Source organism: Mauremys mutica, chromosome 8, assembly GCF_020497125.1.
Source record: "Mauremys mutica isolate MM-2020 ecotype Southern chromosome 8, ASM2049712v1, whole genome shotgun sequence".
In the NCBI taxonomy this organism is placed as follows: domain Eukaryota; kingdom Metazoa; phylum Chordata; order Testudines; family Geoemydidae; genus Mauremys; species Mauremys mutica.
Genome location: NC_059079.1, coordinates 6,899,777 through 6,921,456, shown reverse-complemented (window position 1 = coordinate 6,921,456; position 21,680 = coordinate 6,899,777).

Sequence of the window (21,680 nt, the reverse complement as noted above, 5' to 3'; positions counted from 1 at the left end):
TTGAAATAAATTACACCCATGGAAGGGATTTCAGAAGCATCTCATTAGATACTGTCTGCCACTGAAAGATGGTATAAATTCGATCTAGCTATATATGTGTGTAGAAATAATTCTATCTAGCTATGTGTGTGTGTGTGTATGTATATATATACACACACACACATTTATTTATATCATATAATATGATATAAATCAATGTATAGCACATATATGTCTGTGCAAATTATAGATATATAGATATATAGATACACACACACACACACTGCTATTTATCTATCTATTTAAAAACGGGGGCCCAGAATCTCCGCTAACATAACTCAGTATAGATCTATTGACATCATTCGAGCTATACACCTTCAAACCAGCCACAAATCTAGCCTACTGTTTTCACTGAGATATCTATGCATCTTGATGCATTTGAAAGGCTCTCTCCATTCCACGTAATGCAGCACTGCTTTAGCACCTTCCATCCAAGAATCTTGATACATCTTGCAAATATCAATGAGTTACTGGGAAGTGCCCATGTGTTTGTTAATCCTGTTTTAATAAATGTGAGTCAGAGGGAGTTGGGAGGGAATGTGAGTCAGAGGGAGTTGAAGGGGCTTTCCCAAGGTCACACAGGAAGTCTGTGGCAGAACTGGGAATAGCGCCTCGATTTCCTGGATCCTAGCCCTTTACCTTAAGATAAGGCCATAATTCCTCTCCTTATCTGGAGCCATCTGCTGCTGCTTTACTGACGTTTTGTCATATATGTGCTCATTTTGAAAGAAGGCATCCAATGGCTGGCTAGGATCCTAATCTGGTGTCGTGTTGCCTTATTAACCTCCCTCAAATCATGCGGCCTATGAAAGGCCAAGAAACAAACAGCACCATCACAAAATGGCAATTGTGTTTCTCCATGTTAGAGTGTGACAGATTATAGGATCCTGTAGTCAATAGTCTTGTTGTGAAAAACACTCCTCCTGTCACCCAAAGCAATTTACTGCACTTCTGACAACTCCCGCACAGCTCTCTGTTCCCAGGGGAAAATGCATAAAAGCATACGGTAATTTAAACTGCAGTTCCCTTTCCTTTTATTGAAAGAGTGACCTTCAAAGACTCAGAGGACGAAAGAGTCCAAAAGCTCTGGACTGCTTGAGTCAGCAAAACTTGGCCTGGTCTTGCAGTCCTTCTTCAGATAAACCATCCATTTTCTTCACATTTTCTAGCGGCAGGGGCCAGCCGTAGGAGGCAGACTGTAGGTCAACCAGGGCTGATTCCTACCTATCCAGTCCTTTGCTGAGATTGCCAAGAAGGCTGACACTTACGATCCGGATGCTTGTCCAGTACTAACTGTTCTGTGATCACAGCGTCCTCTTTCAAAGGTCATTAAACAGCTGTTGGGTGGCAACAGCTTCCATTCACTCCTGCCTACTGAATGTTAGGTCACTGCATACATTGGGAGAGCCTAGAGGTGAAACGTTTCCTGATACATCCATTCTCCTCAATCAATCTTTAACAAAAAAAAATGGTAACAATAAAAAGGCCTCATTTTTCCTGAGATCTACACTCTTGTCGAAATAGAGGACGAATCAAACATTGCTAAGGTTCTGATTCAGTGGACCCTCTACTGATGGGATTACAACCATCAATGAAACATGTGACTCATGTCTGTAACATGCTTATAAAATCTACTGAGCATTTATAAACCCGTTATTAATGAAACCTTAACATAAATTGTGAACAGCTACCCTGGGTGAAGTTCTGACCGCACTGAAGTCAATGGCAAATCTCCTAGTGACTTCAATAGAGTCAGGATTCCACCCCTCTTTATTCAGACAAGAGGTATGATTGCAGCTTGGGGAGGCATACCCAGGCTAGCATTACTCTAGCTAGCATGGATAAAAATAGCAGTGAAGACATAGCAGCATAGCACCATGGACTCCGGTGTGGGCTAGCAATGAGAGTACGTAGCCAGGGTCCTGCGTGGACGTGGATTTCTTTTACAATGATATGGTAAAAATGAGAAAAGCAGCAATTTGTCAGTAATCGTGTGCTGTGACACGCTTGTATTTTTATTTCTGATTTTGTAAGCAAGTCGTTTTTAAGTGAGATGTACACACGACAAATCAGACTCCTGACAGGGGTTTGGAATAGGCTGGAAAAACTGAGATCCACTGCCCTAAGGATATATCCATGCTGCAGCTGGGACCGTGCATCCCAGCCCGATTAGACAGACACACTCTAATTTTGCTCATGCTAGTGTGCTAACAATACAAACCCCACCAGGTCCCTGTGGTATGTACTCGGGTGTCAAGCCCAGCCACCACCCATGTTACCCCCGGCTACACTGCTATTTTTAGCACTCTAGCTCAAGCAGAACTAGCATGTGTCTGTCTACCTGTGCTGAGAAGCACACGCCCAGCTGCTGGGTAGATGTGCCCTGAGGGGATGTGGGCATGTATTTTTGGTTGCATCATTCAAAAATCAGCACATTTCTAGCTGGGGAGCAAAGTGGAGTTTTAAAGCACTGAGGTAGATGTGATGGTGGTAGCATTTGCAATGGGTTTAACACAATAGACTGTCTGACTTTTTATCAGCTAAGAGCTCAGTCTAATAGATCCGGCTCTGAATTACAATCATATTCAAATGAAAGGGAGCCTTTGGAAATTGCTAGCACCTCTGGAACATTGGTTTAGCAAATCTCCCCTAGTGAGCTGAAAACCTCACTGTTTTCCCGTGCACTTTAACCTTCCATTGCAAATGCCATTTCCCTCTGAACGGTCAGGAAAGCCAGGGGGAGAAGTAAAGACCTCACCACCAGAGAAGGTGAGAACTTAAACTTTACTCCTCAGTGAGTTTATCCATATATCAGTGGCAAACCAGAAGGGTAGGTTTATTTTTATGACTAGTGCCTATCCCTTAACTTCTGGGATCCTAACATTTGCCTGCAATGTAAATACTGGTTTTGCATTCTCTTTATCCTCACGCACATTCCCACACCCTCTTATCTATATGCATAACATCTATGCCACTCTATATACTATAGAGGTAGAGGTGTGTACATATATAAGGTAGAAGTACAGGTATGTGTGTTTGGGTGTATGAAACTGCATGCATATATGCAATACAGAGAGAGGGTGTGCATGTGAGAGAGACACATAGATATACAACTACAGAGACATACAAATACATTGCATAAGGGTCCTGTATAAACGCCCTAAGATCAGGCCATTTCAGAGATAAGTTTTAGTCCCTTAGCACTAGGGTGACTAGATGGCCCGATTTTATAGGGACAGTCCTGATTTTTGGGTCTTATTCTTATATAGGCTCCTATTACCCCCCACCCCCTGTCCCAGTTTTTCACATTTGCTGTCTGGTCACCCTACTTAGCACTCACCTCTGACACTCTACGCTTTACTCATGCTCATTGCAGAGGATTGTATACAAGACCCCCCCACCCTACCCCCAGTAAATGAGCTGCTTTGGGTTTGCTGAGCCTCTGCATCCCACTTCATGCAGGATTGGAGGGGAAGGGAGTTTTAAAGTGACCTTTATCTGTGCCTCCCACCACCTCCATTCTGGGCCCCGAGCGGGAACACATTGATCCCTGATATAACTGAGAGCTGCTCTCAATTGGGTCCAGCTGCCCACAGCCCCCAAGCTCTATTCCAAAATCTACAGATAACCAGGGTGTCCCTTTTCCCCTGACAGGTCCACTGAACATTGAGAGTGTTGCGGGGAGGTGTAGGAACAGCTTTGGCAGCTCTGTGCTAGTCAAGGAGTTCTTCACATTGAGGAACCTTCAGAAAAGCAGACCTATTGGGTTTATTTCGGCTTCATGCTGCTGGCATGGTTATAAACCACTGGAGTGGATGACACGATCTTACCACTGAAATTCAGACGTTTATGGCTCTAGTCACACCCAGTAGGGTTTGTGTGTGTTTAACTTGTCGTTTCTTTTCTTCTGGTGGCCTAAAACAAAAGCGAGAGAAGAAAAAATAAAATCCTGGTTTTGAAACCCCCTCTTTCAAATCTGCCGTAGACGCAGTTCAGTTCGCCTGATGCGGTCAGAAGAGCTTGTCCAGAGACGGCCTCAATCCACAAGTTCTGGACATGAAAAACTAGCCGAGCTGAGATGGTGCAGGATGTCAGTGACTATTGCCCTTCATAGCTCACTGACACAATAAACTGCACTGGGCCTCTTTCACCACCACAAGATTGTCCCATGGCCATTCTTACTCCCAGCCTCAGTTTCCTGCATGCAGAGGAAGTATATAGTACGTGTGATTAACTTTCTCGATTACTAATTATTTTTTTCATTTTATTTGTTAAAATGATTTAGGAAATGTTTGTGGGAAATAGTTACTTTTCCAAGTAAAATAAAGAGAGACTTTAGTTTTACTTTAAAAAAAAAAACAATTTAGTGGCTTGAAAATGTTCATACCAAAAAAATAGCTTTGTATTTTAGGTCATCGTTTTGATCTATTCAAAATGAGCTAGTTCCTCCACCCCACGTGGCCTCCGGAGGCACAAGGAGGGTGAACAACTGCCTTAGCAGGCAAGCTGCCGTTTCAGTGGTAGGTGGCATAAAGCCAGCCGGCTTTACACCACTCTTTGGAGTAGCAGGCTTGCCAGATGCACACCAAGGGTTGACCTGGATCTGAACGGAGTGCAGTGCACTCCAGCCATCCTGGGCGGGCGGAGTTCAGGGACACCAGAGGATCTCATCACTTGTAAAATGCCATCACCCACGGGCGTGAAGAACGCTCACCCAGTGGTTCTTTCTCCCCACTCTGCATAGAGAGTCGTCACAAGGTGCAGGGCAGTAGAGAATTGGGACGAAAATGGATGTGTGGCTGATCCTGGGAGATTCTGAGTGTCACCAAGACCCACTGACACTCAGCTTCTTGCAGGATTAGCCCCTAACTAATCAAATTCAAGGGAATATGTTGCAGATGTAGGCAAGACTCTTTATTTCGTCTAATGATCACAAAGAGGAATGGACCTCAGATACCACAGCTTTACACCAGTGTCACCCTCCTGAAGCCAGGGGAGCTACATCACCATAAATATGGAGCATCACGGTGGTGATTCAGTCACTAATTATGTAGGGCCAGATCCTCGGCTGGGATAAATTAGCATAGCTCTGTTGACTTGAATGGGGCTAGGCCAATTTACATCAGTTGAGGATCTGGCTCTTCATTGAGTTAATGTTACTTACCATGGGCCAGATTCTAAGCCGGTGCAAATAAATAAAATGGAGAGATACCTTATTGCCTAGAACTGGAAGGGACCTTGAAAGGTTATGGAGTCCAGTCCCCTGCCCTCACTAGCAGGACCAAATACAGTCCCTGACAAAAAAACTTTTGCCCTAGATCCCTAAATGGCCCCCTCAAAGATTGAACTCATAACCCTGGGTGTAGTAGACCAATGCGCAACCCACTGAGCTATCCCTCCCATCCTTTATTTCAACTGAGAATCCATCTTCATGGATGAAATATACCCCTGTTTAAAGATTCCCCCACCAGGCTTTTGCTCCACTTAAGTCAAATTTAAGCCCTCAAAATGGGGTTTAAGTGGGTCAGAGACCTTGTGCTGGTCCTCCACACAGGGGTGACTTCTTCCCCATTTAATTGCTTAACTCAGTTCAAGAGAGAGATTCATTACAAATAGCTTATCATCTCTATGGAAGCCTTCTAACTGAAACCATAAAACATTAGCTAAAATTGAAATATACAGGCAAATTCTCAGCTGGCATAACTCCAGTGAAGTCAAGCCATATGGAAATCAATATGATTCGCAGGCTAGAACAATGCCTTCTTCTGAGAGACTTAAAGAGTTCCGTCTGTTTAGTTTATCAAAAAGGAGATCAAGAGGTGACTTGATTACAGTGTACAGTGAATAAGTACCTTCTTGGTGAGAAAATACAGAGTACTAAAGGGTTTTTGTTTTAATGGCACAACAAGAACCGATGGCTAGAAGTTAAAAGCCAGACAAATGTAAATTAGAAATAAGGGACACGTTTTTAATGCTGAGGGTGATTATCCATTAACCAACCACCAAGGGAAGTGATGGGATTCTCCTTCTGAAATCTTCAGATCCAGACTGGATGGCTGTCTGAAAGAGATGCTTTAGTCAAACACAAGTCAGCAGGGCTCAATACTGGAGTAACTGGCTGACATTCTATATCCTACGTTATAAGGAGGTCAGACTAGAAGATCTAATGTCCCTTGCAGACTTAAAATCTATCAGTCCATTTAAAAGTTTGGCTGATGGTATCCCACTTTCCTCTCAGTAAGCTCAATTTTATACTGGTGGAGGAACTGATGGAAATCCACTGCTTTTGACTGAGTTACTCCCAACTTATATTAACATAAGGAAGAGGAAAATCAGGTCTTGAAATCTGAAAGGAGCGGTGTTGTTCATTATGCAGAAGCCAATTTGAATAATAAATCATGGTTTGTATCTTTGTGTTTTTCTACAACTATATTCCGCTTAAGCAGAGCTGTTGATTTTCAGTGTATCCGAAACAATGAATGTTCTGATTACTCCAAGTTCGAACATTTCACCCAGAGCTTCCTAGGTGGCAAGTTCATTAACAAAACCTTAATAAAATCAAATGAAAAAATGTCTTCGCACCATCTGTTCCATAGCAGCGGTGCATTCCTCAGGCTGCGATGTCATCGTCTTTGCATTGTTATGCCTAACGTTTCTTCAAAGTCAAAGACAGATTGACTTCTTTGGGTTTTCAAGTTCTGTTTGCACGGCACATTCTGCAGAAGATGCGCTGTGTTATTTCTACCAAAGGGCCTCTGACAGGTCCACGAACAACAGAGCTTGGATTCAGAACTCTTAGATTGTTGAATCAAGTCAGAAAGAAGAAAACCAGGGGTAGTGTGGAACATACTAGCTCAAGGTACAGAGACATCCATGTTTCAGCCAGTGGTTCACATTCTGCATTTCTAAGCAGTCCTAAATGTTCTGGTCTCCAAAGACCCAGCCCACTTTCCATTAAACTCAATAAGATGCTTTCCATTGACATCGATAAGCATTGGATCAGGCTCTAAACAAAAAAATGACACTTCCCCCCCTTGCCAGAGAAATGGACTGTTCTTTGAAAGCAGCGAGACCAGAAAGCCATACTCACACAAGCATCACTACTGGCTTCTTCAGTGGTGCTGCTCAAGTGGCAGCTCTATTTAAAGTCATTATTGCTTTATTCAGCCTCACAACACCACCTCTAGACAGGAAACAGGACTTAAACTAAATCCACCCGGGCTGGGGTTAAGCAGCTATGCGTGAGGTGCAGAGCATTTCCTAGGGATTAGCAAGTGGTTAAGAGATTGCCCCAAGGTACATAATCCGCAGGAAATGCTCCATGCCAAGGATGTTATTGCATGCGTAGTTAAATTCCCAGCTGATTAAGTGCTTCCCTCCCTCCATTAAAATTCCCCTGCATTTCCAAATGGGCATGGCATTTTCCTTCACTTACTGCCCTGTGCCACTGTCGAGTATTGCTGAATAGTGTTAAACACACCCCTGTCCGGGGGAAGGATTCCAGGCCTGCACCTTTTGGCAGTGTATCCATTCCACCGCATACCCATGCACAGCCACAGTATGAACTGTAGCCTGATCCCACTCCATTTGAAGTGAATGAGGACTTTGCCATTGGCTTCATTGGGAATGGGACTGGAAACTTAATTCTCTGTTACTGCAGGCCAGATTGTTTCAATCATGGCATCTCAATCAGTTTATGGACCAAGCCCTGGTCTTGTTTCTCGCCTGATTGAATTGACAAGTGAGTAGGTGAAGATGGAAGATGTGGTGTTCCACCACTTAAGAATCCAAAATTCATCCCGCAAAAATGGGCCAATGTTTGTGAAAGAGCATGGCGGGGTCTCTGAGCTGGTTGAGTTATTCATTAACTCAAATTAGATCAGTCCACTAATTTAATCTTTGCTTCGTTCTTGAATCTTTGACTTTCTTCATGTACTTTGTTATTCACAAGTAGAGCTGGTCAAAAACACGAGGTGAATGAAACCATGAAAACTGGATTGACTTTTTTTTTCATGTTTGTGTTGCTGAAATTTGAAATGCCTATGTAAAAATTCAAATTTTGAAAAAAAAAATGTTGATCGGCTGTACAACCAGTTGAAAAAATTGTAGTTGATTGGGGAAATTTCATTGACATTTATTTATGGAGGGGGTCATCAAAATTGCAATTTTCTTTTAAAAAATGATATGGATGAATAGTAACTCTATGATGTGGATGAGCAATTTTCAGCCTGTGGGTGGTTTAGAAACTGTACGCTTTAATTCTTTGGTATTTGATCTCTGTGCTTGGCATCTGAGTCACATGGTGTCATTTTTGCTTTCTGATTGGATGATGCAAGCATTTTAAACAGGAGAATAAAGAAGAAGTAGCTAAAGAGATAATCCAGTGAAAACTAGAGACTAATACCATCTTCAAATACCTTCTTCATATGCAAAGATGAATATTTATATGCAGAACAGACATTTCCAAAATTAATTGTGAGCAAAATCAATTCCAGGCCATTGCATGGGCCTTAGGCATTGGTACATCCTGGGTCCTTCTCATATCTGCTGTGGCACACAATAGCTTAGCGTCTTGTGGATTTTAGCTTAATTCTGGATGTTGGAAGTGGCGTGGGGATGACTAAGAGGTAGTTAGTGGATTGTGCTAGGATATCAGACTGATGCTTTGATGGTCCCATTTGGCCTTCAACTCTAGGACACAAAGAGCCATTCACCTGAACGTTCACAGGCCCCGAGTTTTTCCATGGGAGGCTTTCCATTGATTTCAATGGGCTTTGGATCAGGCTCAATGACTTTATGAGCCTTGAGGAGGACACATTTTCTTGTATAAGCCAGTAGAACATTACAAGATACCTTATTTTCCATGGAGTTTGATGATAAAAGCTCTTGAGTGCTGCCTCCAGCAGTGAATTCCTAGAAGGTGGTGGTAGGGCTATCTCAGCTCTGGGGTCCACTCCCTCTTAGTTTGGATTGGGAAGACTTGAGAATGGGATGTCAGCCACACCTGCTAAGTCTGGTCTTTTAGGACCCATGTCCTCATGGAGGACTGGTCACGTTGGGGGGATTGTGTTGTTTTAAAATAGCCTCAAGTCATGTTACAAAAATCGTGTTGGATCCCTGATCTGGGACACATCGCCAACCTGCATGGTAACATGAGACGGTAAAAAAAATCATCATTTTAGTCCCAGCTATACAAGCAAGGCCAGACCATTTTACAGCACTCGTTACAGTATTACAACATGTGCTCCAACACAGCTGGTTTTCCTGAATAGATAGGCCTTAATCAGCAGGATCCGCTCAAGCAACTCTTGGGCCCTCAGTTAATTGTGCCATTGGCCTGCAGGTCCAATAAGCCATGCACCACACCTCTCCCTCCCCACCCGCTTCAAACTGTTCTCCCCTATCAGCTGGGAGTGAGCCCCACCTCCCTTTTCACCAGAGAGGCAGCATTGGTGAGATGGACCTATGGGTGCCCACATTTTCCCACAGAGATCTCAAACTGTTATCCCCAAACAGCCCTGAGTCAGCACAAAGCCATGGAGATTCCACACCATATGGCAGTAAAGCACAACCAGAAGACAGCACCCCAGTGCCCCTGGACTTAGACTCAGTAAAAACAGTGGGTTCTATGCCTGGCTCTGCTCCTGGTCCACGCTGAGCAAGTCACTTCTCCCTATGACTCAGTAAAAGGGAGATAATGATACTCCTCTGTGAAGCACTTTGAGATCTACTGATGGAAAGAGCAAGGGGATATTATTATTCACAATTCACTCTTCTCTTGGTGAGAGGGAACCCCCATAAGGCTGAAGCGGCATCTGAATCTCTTTGTAAGCGCAAGGGACGGGGGAGCCGTCCAGATGTTGTGGTCCTCCTCTTTAGCCTTGAATTGTGCACATGTGCCCAGCTAGCCCATGTGATGGGCATATAATAATAAGTGCAAGATGCCTTGTATAATCCCTTCCTTCACTGCACGAAAATACAGGGCTGCCAAATGGGTAACTACACAGTATCACATATTCTGTGGCTAGACTCTCAGCCTTGGCTCCTTGGGGGATGGCTAAATCTCAGAACGCAATTGACACGGTCTGCTCTGTCACAGGGCTTGCCAGGACTAAGCATGAATCCTTTTTATAAGGACAAGTCAAAGGTTGGATCACCCTTCTTGTTTCCCTCACTAGTTTGTTTCTGATTATTTTTCAGCAGCTCACAGGAAAAGAAAAAAGAAAAAAAAAAGCATCTGATTTTGCTGGGGGAGGAGGGAACCACACAATGAGAAATGTTTTCTTTTCTTTTAAAAAATTAAAAGTCAATTAAATTAATAAGCCCAACCAGATGAGTATGAGTCATTTTCGGTACAAACTAACCACAAAGGCTGAGAGGCTGGCTTTAAGTTCCGGACAGAAGGCAGGGAAGTGAAGACTATAAAATAATCCATGGATTTGTTTATTATTTGTAGGTGTGTAATATAAGAAGTCAGAAATGCTACTGGACAATGTACCCTGTCACAATAATATACAAAAGAAGACATCGGTGGCTAGGACATGAGCTGAGAATGGAAGAAGAACACTTACCAAATACCGCCCTTGAATGGAAGGCAGAAAATACAAGAAGAAAGAGAGGAAGACCGCAAATAACATGGAAACAACCCGTTCTGAATGATCAAAAACCTCAACATGAAAAGGGAAGATTTGGAGAGAAGGGCAGTTGACAGGCAAGGATGGCAAATGTGGGTAGCCCAATGTGCAGCAAAGCACGGGATGGACTAAGGTCTAAGGTAATATTATCAGTGATCAAAAGCAAAATCATGAGTTTTTCACATTGAAGTTGTCAAATGAACCCTAAGAGGTTAGTGAGCAGTAACTGGAGAGTGTGAAATCAAAAGATTTTATTGTAAAACATATGCAGAGAATATACTCGGCATGTGTTTTTATGGCTTGATCGTCCTTCTTTAAAGCTAATGAGGGTTTTTTTTATTGACTGGAATGGGAACAGGATCAAGGCCTTACTAAAGGTCTCCACTATTGTCTTGCAAAATTCTTCTTTTCTTCAAAGTCCTGCAACTTGTTCATCTATTTCTGTGCATGTCTATCTACCATCTATTTGTCTGTATTTCTCTCATCGGTAGATATACATATAATACACACATAAAACCACACTGATTTTTCAGAGGGTGTGCACAGGTTTTGTCTATTCACTTCTGTAGGTCCAGTGGGAGAGGGTCAAAGTTTGGTAAAGTTATAAGTAACGAAAATGGGGTCTCAGAATGGGGAGGGCATGAAAACCTCCGTAGTACCAAGCCTGCCTTTTGTACACACACCAGACATCTTGCTTATTCTTGTATGCATACATTATATACATATAGGGCCACATTGTAAATCTTACTAAAGTCCATTAGAAAACATCCATTAAAATCAGTGGGGCCAGAATTTAACAATACTTATATTTTACTCCAAGACAAACCGTAAAGGCAAGGCTCCACCCTGCAGTCTTTACTCTGGCCCTGGTTCTAAAATCATTCCAATTTAGTAAAGCATTTAAGCACATGGTAAAGTGCCACTGCAATTAGTGGGACTTAAGTGCTTGCTGAAAGTTAAGCACTCAGTGAAGTGTTTTTCTAAACAGGGATGTTTTCCTGAATTGGGGCCCATGGGCCAGATTTTTTAAAGAATTGATGTGTCTGAAGATCCAAAAAGGTGATTTTCAAAAGCATGGAGGAACCTGATTTCCCTTTAGTTTTAACATGTGTGGAAGTTCTTTGCAGGAATCGTATATACTATTGAGCCTCAGACCATAGAATCATAGACTTTAAGGTCGGAAGGGACCGTTATGATCATCTAGTGTCTGACCTCCTGCACAAAGCAGACCACAGAATCGCACCCACCCACTCCTGTGTCAAACCCCTAACCTATGTCTGAGCTATTGAAGTCCTCAGATCGTGGTTTAAAGACTTCAAGGTGCAGAGAATCCTCCAGCAAGTGACCCGGGCCCCACGCTGCAGAGGAAGGTGAAAACCCCCCAGGTCCTCTGCCAATCTGCCCAGGGAGAAAATTCCTTCCCGACCCCAAATATGGCGATCAGCTAAAACCTGAACATGTGGGCAAGACTCATTAGCCAGACACCCAGGAAAAAATTGTCTGTAGTAACTCAGATCCCATCCCATCTAACATTCCATCACGGGCCACTGGGCATATTTAACACTAATAGTCAAAGATCAATTAATTGCCAAAATTAGGCTATCCCATCATACCATCCCCTCCATAAACTTATCAAGCTTAGTCTTGAAGCCAGATATGTCTTTTGCCCCCGAAGATACTACAGCGGGCCACCAAATCCACCCAAATCCACCCGTTGATGTATGTTTCTATAGATATCCAGTAAACACATTGAAGAATTGCATCTCTGTGTTTACTGCCTGTCTCCAATCTTAAAATAGTATTAATTGTAAAGGCTTTGCAAGCTTTGACTGACTAGATGAAGCCAGCTGCCGTTATCATTTAGCTGTGCTTAAGCTTTGCTTTTCCAACAAACCAAATAGACAGCATAAGTTTCCTTCCATGTAGTTACTTTATAAAGTGCTGTTTCATTAACAGAAATGAATCTCCAAATTGAGCTAAATAGACAAGTCACAGAACATTGTGTTGGTTTGGGGTTTTTTCCCTAATTTTATTGCAGCTACTGTAAAATCAATGTAATATTCAGAGCAGTAGAAAACTATGACCATTTAAATATATTTTTAAATGCATGATTCCAATTGTTATTTATTTTTAACTGGATTAAACATTGCAATCATCCTTTACTTGTCTTCGTCCAACTTTTTTTTTTTTTTTTAAGAACTGAAAAAAAATCATTTCCCCCTTCTGGATGTAAATTACAACGTTATCTTTAAGTCCAAATGTATGTATTTATTTTTTGCATCGACAATTGTTTTAAATGGTGCATTTTTCAGTTTTGCAGAGGATAACATAACAGGCAAAATGTGAATATTCTTTTTTTTTTTAAAGTTCATAGCCAAAAGGAAGAGCGGTTGGTTTTATTTTATATATAACCAGGATATACATATCAACAACATTTAGCAACGCAATTGAAAAACAAAACTGTAATGCTACCATTGACTTATTTAACGACTTCTAAATTGGTAACAGACTTTCAACTGCCTGAGTAAGTGGTTTCTAATGAGAGCATGTTTGTAAACATCTTGACACCAAATGGGCACCCCGGTTTATTCTCGTGCATCTCAGTGACAATAATATCATACACTATCTCAGCTAGCAGTGGCCACACAATCGGTATGAGAAAGAAATTCATAATCTTTAGCACACCGGGTTAAGAAATGTCATTGTCTTTCTTCTCAAGAGCCTTCTTTAAGCCCCCAGGGTTACATATCTCTCCTGATCTTCCAAATTCCTCTTCCACACAGGATCTGTTATGAAATGCATTGCACGACAAGCCTTGGATGCTTCTATCTCCAGGTAAAAATAAAATGCCCCTGAGCTGAAATAGAACATAGCAGGTTTCCTGGAATTTCAGGTGCAGCTGGGAACTTTGGGGGAAAGATGCCGGTTGTTGTGGGAACAGGGGAAGAATGTAATAAAAATGGAGCTGGCTGTGTGTGATGTTTCTGTCCCTTTCCCTATTACAGGGGTGTTTGCTGAACCAAATTTCTCTGCCAGAACACCCAGGTGTTATTGTACTTTGATTGTAACTCCCCCCAGGTATAACTGTGTAAAAACCATGGCCAGGGGGTTGAAATGGAACATTGTCAGGCACATCCGAACCGCATCCCCAGTGCCAGAACCTTTCGCCATGCTTTGGAGGCAAAGGATTGTCACGTTTGTTACTATGATTTTAAATCTGTACATGATTGCTATAATTGAATGCTTTTTTTCCATTGTCGGGACTGGAAAACAAGCTGTTAAAAAGAAAACCGCAGGCAGGGAATCAGATAATGGAAGCTTTAAAAAAAATAGGGTATAAATTGTAATCAATAGGAGGATAAAAATGCTCCATAAATATTCCTAACAAAACAGTATCGCCCTTCAAATAGGTTAAGGGCTGTTTTAAAGAGGCTGGTGATCAATTGTTCTCCAGGGTAGGACAAGAAGTGATGGGCTTAATCCGCAGCAAGGGAAATGTAGGTCAGATATTAGGAAAAACTTCCTACCTCTAAGGACAATTAAGCACTGGAACAGGTTCCCGGGGGAGGCTGTGAAATCCCCATCAGTGGAGGGTTTTAGGAATAGGTTGGAAGACACCTGTCTGGGATGGTTTCTGTTTATGTGGTTCTGCCTCAATGCAGGGGGCTGGACATGATGACTTCTCAAGTCCAGCCCTGGGAGTTTATGCTTCAGGTCTCTCCTGCCTAAATATTTGATTCTGGCCTCTGGTTAAGAATAACAGGTGACCCCCGGCGCTGGCAGAAGACACAATCCGCCACGTGTGTCCCCACTTCGTTTCATGGCCCCCGGCCATAGTTTAGTGGCTGCTAGGGTAGGTGAGTGGGGGGTGCAGATCAGTTCCTGCTTGCGGTTTATGGCCCCGTTCAGGTGCGGCTAGGTAAGGCCAAGGGCTGTTAAAATGCCACAGTGGAGGAAGTGCTGCGGGTGGGGCTGGAAAGGCTCGTTGAACGGGTTGTTTGCGCCCGGTGGCAGGACGCTGGTATGTTTTCAAACAAGCCCAGGGAATCGGGAACGCATCGCAGAGGCGGCAGGTGTCCAAGCCCTGCCTGGCCTGGGGGGCTTCCCTTTAAGGCTGGATAATGGAGAAGGGGGTCCAGGAGCACCCATCAGCCAATCCCCCCCCCCCACACACACACACAAAGGGTAACAGGGGAGGGGCGGCCGCTAACACCGCGCCTCACCTCTGTTATAAAACTGCTGGATGGAGGCACCTGCTAGTGGCCCGCTCGCTATCCATGAAGAGACCCCCCCCTGATTTCTGCGCCGCGTGGCTCATCCCCCATATCTAGCTCGCTGGCTCCCTGGCTTGTCTACCGCGCCCGTCCCCGTGGTATCTGAACACCAGGCGGACAGATAAGGAATCACCCTGCGGGCTGATTCATTCGTGCCCCCAAAACACCCGAAACGAGACACGCCTCGCAGGTAGATCCACAGTGTGAACGGTCTGCACGTGTCCCAGGCGAAGGGACTAAATCCCCCACCGATTCTCTTCCAGAGCCCAGCTGTCCGCTGGGGTCTCCCTGCCATCCTACGCAGGTCACCTCGCTAGAAATAAATCCGTGACTCTAACTGTTCCCCTCGCAGACGCGAGTGGGAGTGGGTTTGAAAATAGGATCCGCGGGCTGAGTTTGTACCGCTGAAGCCTATTTCACACTAAGACACAAGCCCCTTTCATCACCAAGCCGCAAGTCCGCGGGCTTGCAAAACAGGCGAGGCCATTTTCTTCCCCCCACTTCCACTTCCCCATCAGCGACGAGGTTTTGGTTTGGGAATTAAGAGGCTGATCATGTGATTTGCCTAGGCCGGGTTTATTTCACACCCGAAGCGTGCCCAGGCCGCAGACCGCCGTACTGCACCGCGCCAGGTGTAACGACCGCCATATGGGCGTGGGGGGAGTTTCTGCGGTAGAATCAGTAGTTTAAAAGCCTGCGCAGACAATTGCCCGAGAGCTGCCACATCCCTTACGAACCTCTCAGGTGTGTGGGCTAGCATAGCCCTGGCTACTGGTGTCTATCGTGTCCCCAAACGCACCGCGGGATAACTAAAGATGGGGTTCGGGTTTTCCTTCATGCATAAGCCTGAAACCCGCTGCATTTCCCTGGATTTAGAGTAGGAAAAACCTCCACCCACTGAATGCATTTCCAGTGATCAAAGCCAGAGCCCTACCCTGCTGCTTACAAAAGTGGCACTTGGCAGCACATGTGAACAGGAACATGAGGATATCCCCCCAGAATCTCCCCTACTTACACCGAGGCGAACTGAATGGATAATTTAACCCATCAAAATTAACCCTTGACCCATCTGATGAATTCTTACTCATGCAAGCAGTGGTAAGGGCTTCTACTCAGGCGAGTAAGGGTTTGCCGGTCTGTTTCCCAAATTAGGGCTAGTGTCTTATGGACACTATACATTACACATTGCAAAGGTCTTACAGATTCTTCTAAAAATGTCTCGTTAAACTAGTCTGGTCAATTTCAGGGCTTTATGTGGAGGCCGTTTGGCTAAAGGGAGATCGCCCTGAGAGAGAGCTAGTGAGCAGCACGGTTAAATTCGTTTCCCTGGCGGCGTTACCCACCCTCGCAGCTCGGCACACAACAATGCTAGTTGCGACCCAGGCTGTGAATACAAGAATTCACTAAAGCGAATTGATTTTGCTGCGGCAGGTGGCACCTGTCAGAGACCAGCTAGATCCTAGGTTCTGAAACTAGAGTAAAGTCCATTTTCTAATTATTCCTCCCGGCCATCTCCTCCACACCACTGGATTGTTGCGCACAAACCCAACAAAATTAAAAGTCACCTGATTCTCAGGTCTGTGGCGCCAGCCCATTTCTTAATTCTTTAGCTAGCGGCTGGTAATACGCGAGGTTTTCCCTTTCTTTCTATGTGCTATATCAGATTGTTGTTTAATGGGTCGTTTGTTTTCAAGGGTGAATCATCTAATTATCTCGCTTTCCAACACGCCAAAAAGCTGTGCAACTAAAATAGCAAAAGCAACAGCTTTTTTTTAGCCTGTTTCGAGGGATGATCTAATTAATTGCGAGGTTTGCCTGAGTACGTGCTACACAATCAGGTCCTTTTGAGTGAATGAAATGATGGTTTCTTGTCTTGCTTTTCTATCACTCGATCACTTTTCTTTAAAAAAAACAACACACCGATATTTAACGACAACTTCCTGGGCTCCACTTCGACACGTTACAATTTCTGCAAAATTACAGCAGAGTTTCTGCAAAATTAAAGCAAAATAGTAAGAAAAATTAGACCCTCGCTGCCTTTAACGCTAGTTTAACAATCTCTCTTCCAGTCTTACAATCCGCACTACACTGGAGAATTTCGTGCTGGAGAGCGCTGTTGTGAGAAAACACAATAACAGCACTGGAAAGTAAACCCCTTTTAAAAGGAACATGGAAGGAGCACTTTCCTCTTCAGAGCATAGGGGGCGCAGTGGGATCGTGTCTGCTGTTGAATTCTGTTCAGTCTGGTCTGAGTGTTACACACGTTTTAAGGTTGGGGACGCTACAGTGGAGAGCTCGAAGTATTGGAATGCAAAAATGCAACACGTTCCCAAACAGGGCTGTTGGGTGAAGTGATTTTTCGGGGAAGAGCCTTCGCTTTGAACAGGTAAAAGCGACGTCGGGGCTGGGTTTTGTAGATCTATCTGTAGAACCCAGGTTTAAAAACAAAACAAAAACCAACAAACACCCCACACCCGCTATACAATGGCCTCTTAAGAAAAACGGGAGGAAAAGAATCAGAGGGGTAGCCCTGTTAGTCTGTATCCACAGAAACAAGGAGGAATCTGGTGGCACCTTAAAGACTAACTGATTTATTTGGGTACCACCGGACACCTCCTTGTTTGCACAAAAAGAATAATTCCTTTTACTTTTCGAATTGATCCCACAGCTGACTGAACAACTTTAGTGGTCAGAAGTGCCTCAAATGCCTGATAAATGTCTCCAACCCTATAGCAAAACTACAAATAGACAAATTCAGATTCACCTGCAGGGAGTGTTTTGCCCTTGGGAAAAAGTTGATTGGATTACAGTGCAAATATTAAGGGATAGCGACCCATAACCTGTAGACTCATATTTGCATTGATCACAGATATTGATTAAGCACTATATGTAGCTTCTGACTTTTAAAAACAAACTTTGTATTGCGGATAATCTAAGCGGGATGCCCAGATGTACAGACACTCTTTTCTTAACCTGAGTACTAGATACATTTTTTAACACTGGCTTTAATAAACATTGTAAATGAGGATTAATATATGGTTAACTGAAGCCATATCTTTAACTAAAGCTGTTCTATTATTTCCTCGCATCCTCCTTCTCCAATAGCTTTGATTTTCCTTTGCAAGCAGCTGAAATTATTTTAAGCCAAGAGCCTTACCCAGGGCCCTGTGAAATGACAGGCTGAAAAGACAGATTTATTGTCCCTCATCAACAGCTCGTTTAGGTCATTACAAACCCATTACTGAGAGACAGGCTGGGCTAGCAGAAACCCTGACTTTATCTTATCCTACGAACGAGTGAGCTCTAAACAGGTCGAACGCGGCCCCCTGGCGCTCTGCCTTTAGCCTCGCTGAGCTGAGTCTCTTCAAAGACAACTTCTCCCCCTGCCTTCACATCTGCTGCTGGGCAGAGGGAGTGGGGGGCTGTGACTTGCCCCCAGCCCCATGGATTCTGGCAGCCTGATGGGCTCACCACGTGCCTCCCCAGAGACTGAGTTATTAGAGGGAGCCTTTGTTGCACCTTTTCTTGTAATCATAAGAACAGCCCTACTTGCTCAGAGCAAAGGTCCATTCAGCCCAGTCTCCTGTCTTCTGACAGGTTTCAGAGTAGCAGCCCTGTTAGTCTGTATCGGCAAAAAGAACAGGAGAACTTGTGGCACCTTAGAGACTAACAAATTTATTTCAGCATAAGCTTTGGTGGGCTACAGCTCACTTCATCAGATGCATATACTTCCACCTTTCCATGTTCTCTGTATGTATAAATATCTCCTGTCTTGCATCCGACGAAGTGGGTATTCACCCACGGGAAAGCTCATGCTGCAAAACGTCTGTTAGTCTCTAAGGTGCCACAAGTACTCCTGTTCTTTTCCTCTTCTGACAGTGGCCAATGCCAGGTGCCCCAGAGGGAGTGAACCTAACAGGCAATGATCAAGTGATCTCTCTCCTGCCATCCGTCTCCACCCTCTGACAAACAGAGGCTGGGGACACCAATCCCACCGACTGACACGTTTTAAGCCAACACCTCAGGAAATCAGCTCTCCCAGTGTGGAGGACCCCAATGTCGCTAGTTAATATTTCGAATTTGGGGGAGGGGGGATTGAAAACACGATGGGTGGGTTTTATTCGATTTTACTTTATTTTTTCTTTCCTCCCCCCGCCCGATTGGCATGTGTGAGCCCAGGTCCCCGAGGGAGAGGGGTGGGTACCTAGGGCACTGCCCGTAAGAGTGGGGCGAGTAGCCGGGCGTCTCAGGCCATCCTAAATTCACACAAGAGCAACATTATGGGGGGGGGGGAGGGAAGTTGACCCAAATCCCAGGGAAATGGGTGGAAAGATCCCCACTGACTTCAGCGCCCATTGGCTTTGAATCAGGCCCTAGGTGCTTTCCCATCATTAGCGTCCATGACCTCCCCCCCTTCAACAGCGCCCCCCACACCCCGCACCCCCCAGCCGAGGGAGCTCATGCACAGAACTCCCTGGCGGTGGTGAGTGTCTCTCCCCTCCCACCCCCTGGTAATGATGCAACCTCTCCTGACCCTTCTTGAAGTCCCTTTATCCCGGGCTCCGCGCCTATTCGCCGGGGCAGACACGGCTGAGCCGCTGGAGAGTGAGCGCAAAGGGGGGGGGGGGTCCCTCCAGCTGGCACTTTCTATGTGCTCCCCCACTCCAGCGAGAAACCAAGGGTCACTCGTTGGGATCGCACACCAAGGCCCGGCACAAATGAGCCCCGGGGCTTTGATGCCCGTGTCTGGCCACAAGCAATTATCTCTAATGATTGTTTGGCTTTTCAGTTTGCCCAACTTGAGAGCGCCTTGAAAAGAAGCTTTAAAGAGCGGAGTGAATAACGCACTTCTCTAAGCAACCTCTCCCCCCCACCACCACCACCACCCCCACCCGGCTTCTTTCCCCCCCCCCCCGCAACCTCTCCCCCCCCCCAAACACCCGGCTTCTTTCCCCTGCGCCAGCAACCTCTCCCGCCCCGCCCCCCGCAACCTGTCCCCGCATCCGGCTTCTTCCTTCCCCCCCCCGCCAGCAACCTCTCCCCCCCCCGCAACCTCTCCCCCCACCCGGCTTCTCCCTCCCCTCCGCAACCTCTCCTTCCCCCCGCGCCAGCAGCCTCCCGCCGCCCCCCCGCAACCTCTCCCCCCACCCGGCTTCTTCCTTCCCCCACCAGCAACCTCTCCCCCCCCCCCGCAACCTCTCCCCCAACCCGGCTTCTTCCTCCCCCCGCCAGCAACCTCTCCCCCCCCGCGGCTTCTTTCCCCTGCGCCAGCAACCTCTCCCTCCCCCTGGCTTCTCTCCCCCACCCCCAGCAACCCTCCCGCCCCCCTCTCAGCAACCTCTGGCTTCTGTCCCCCCGCAACTCCCCCTCCTCCCTGACTTGTCCCCCCCGCAACCTCTCCCCCGATCCGGCTTCTTCCGCCCCCCCCCCCGCCAGCAACCTCCCCCCCTGCAACCTCTCCTTCCCCCCGCGCCAGCAACCTCTCCCGCCCCCCCGCAACCTCTCCCCCAACCCGGCTTCTTCCTCCCCCCGCCAGCAACCTCTCTCCCCCCCCCGCGGCTTCTTTCCCCTGCGCCAGCAACCTCTCCCTCCCCCTGGCTTCTCTCCCCCACCCTCAGCAACCCTCCCGCCCCCCTCTCAGCAACCTCTGGCTTCTGTCCCCCCGCAACTCCCCCCCTCCCTGACTTCTCCCCCCGGGTCTCTAGCTCGCTCGGCTCTTCCACGTTCCCCCCGCATGTTTAAGGCACAATATGGGCTGGGCTGGGCTGACCCCCCCGCGATGATTGCTAAAGACCCCGCATGGGTTGTACAAATAGGGCGCAGATGGGAGCGGGGGGGAAGGGGACGAGGTCGGAGCTGGAGGTCTATGAGGGGAGGTGAAATGGTTTTCAGCTGGGAAGGAAGTGGAGCCGCAGAGAGTCCCTCGGCTCCCCCCCCCCCCCCCCCGGTAAATAAAGCATGGCGCTGCACTGACTGCTTTGCAGCGAGCGGGCCCAGGCGGCCCACGCTGCGGGCCCGACGCCCCGGTGAGGGGCGGGTTGTGTTTGGAAGCTTTTCAAATAGGAGGCATTAAAAAAAAATCACCTGGGACAGATGTAACACACCCCAAGGGCAGGCACGCACGCGGACACACACGTGCTGTAGGTCTATAGGGTGAATTCCTGGCCCCACTTAAATGGTAAAACTTCCATCGACTTCCGAGGGGTCCGGACTGCACCCCCCGCCCCCATGTGACCTCCTGAGGTCCCTCAGCCCCGAGAGTCCATGATTCTGCGATCTCTGCTTCTGAAACAAAACCGGCCCCGGCCCCTTGCCCTCTGCCTTTGTAAATCAACCCCCCGGGGGCTTTGCTCGGGAACTAACCGGGTATCGCGTATTTGAAGTACCCTAATGAGAAGTGCGGGACACGGGGGAGGATGTGCGCGGCGGTAGGAAAGAGACTTTCCCCTCCCTGCTGCCGAGGCAGAGCCGGAATCGACACCCCTTCGCAATCGGGTCTCTCCAGCCGGTTCCGCAGGCACCGATCTTTCTAATTTCCCCGCAGGTTTCTCCCCCCGCCCCCCAAAAAAGCACAATCACGGTCCGGCCACATCCCAACATGTGCAGCGACTTTCATGACGCTGATGATCACTCGTTTATTCACATTATTATTTCCTCCAGCTGAGGACGAGTAACCCCGGAGCCCCCAGGTAGCTTTGTGGTAAAGAAAGCACCTGGCAGCAGGGCTCTGAGT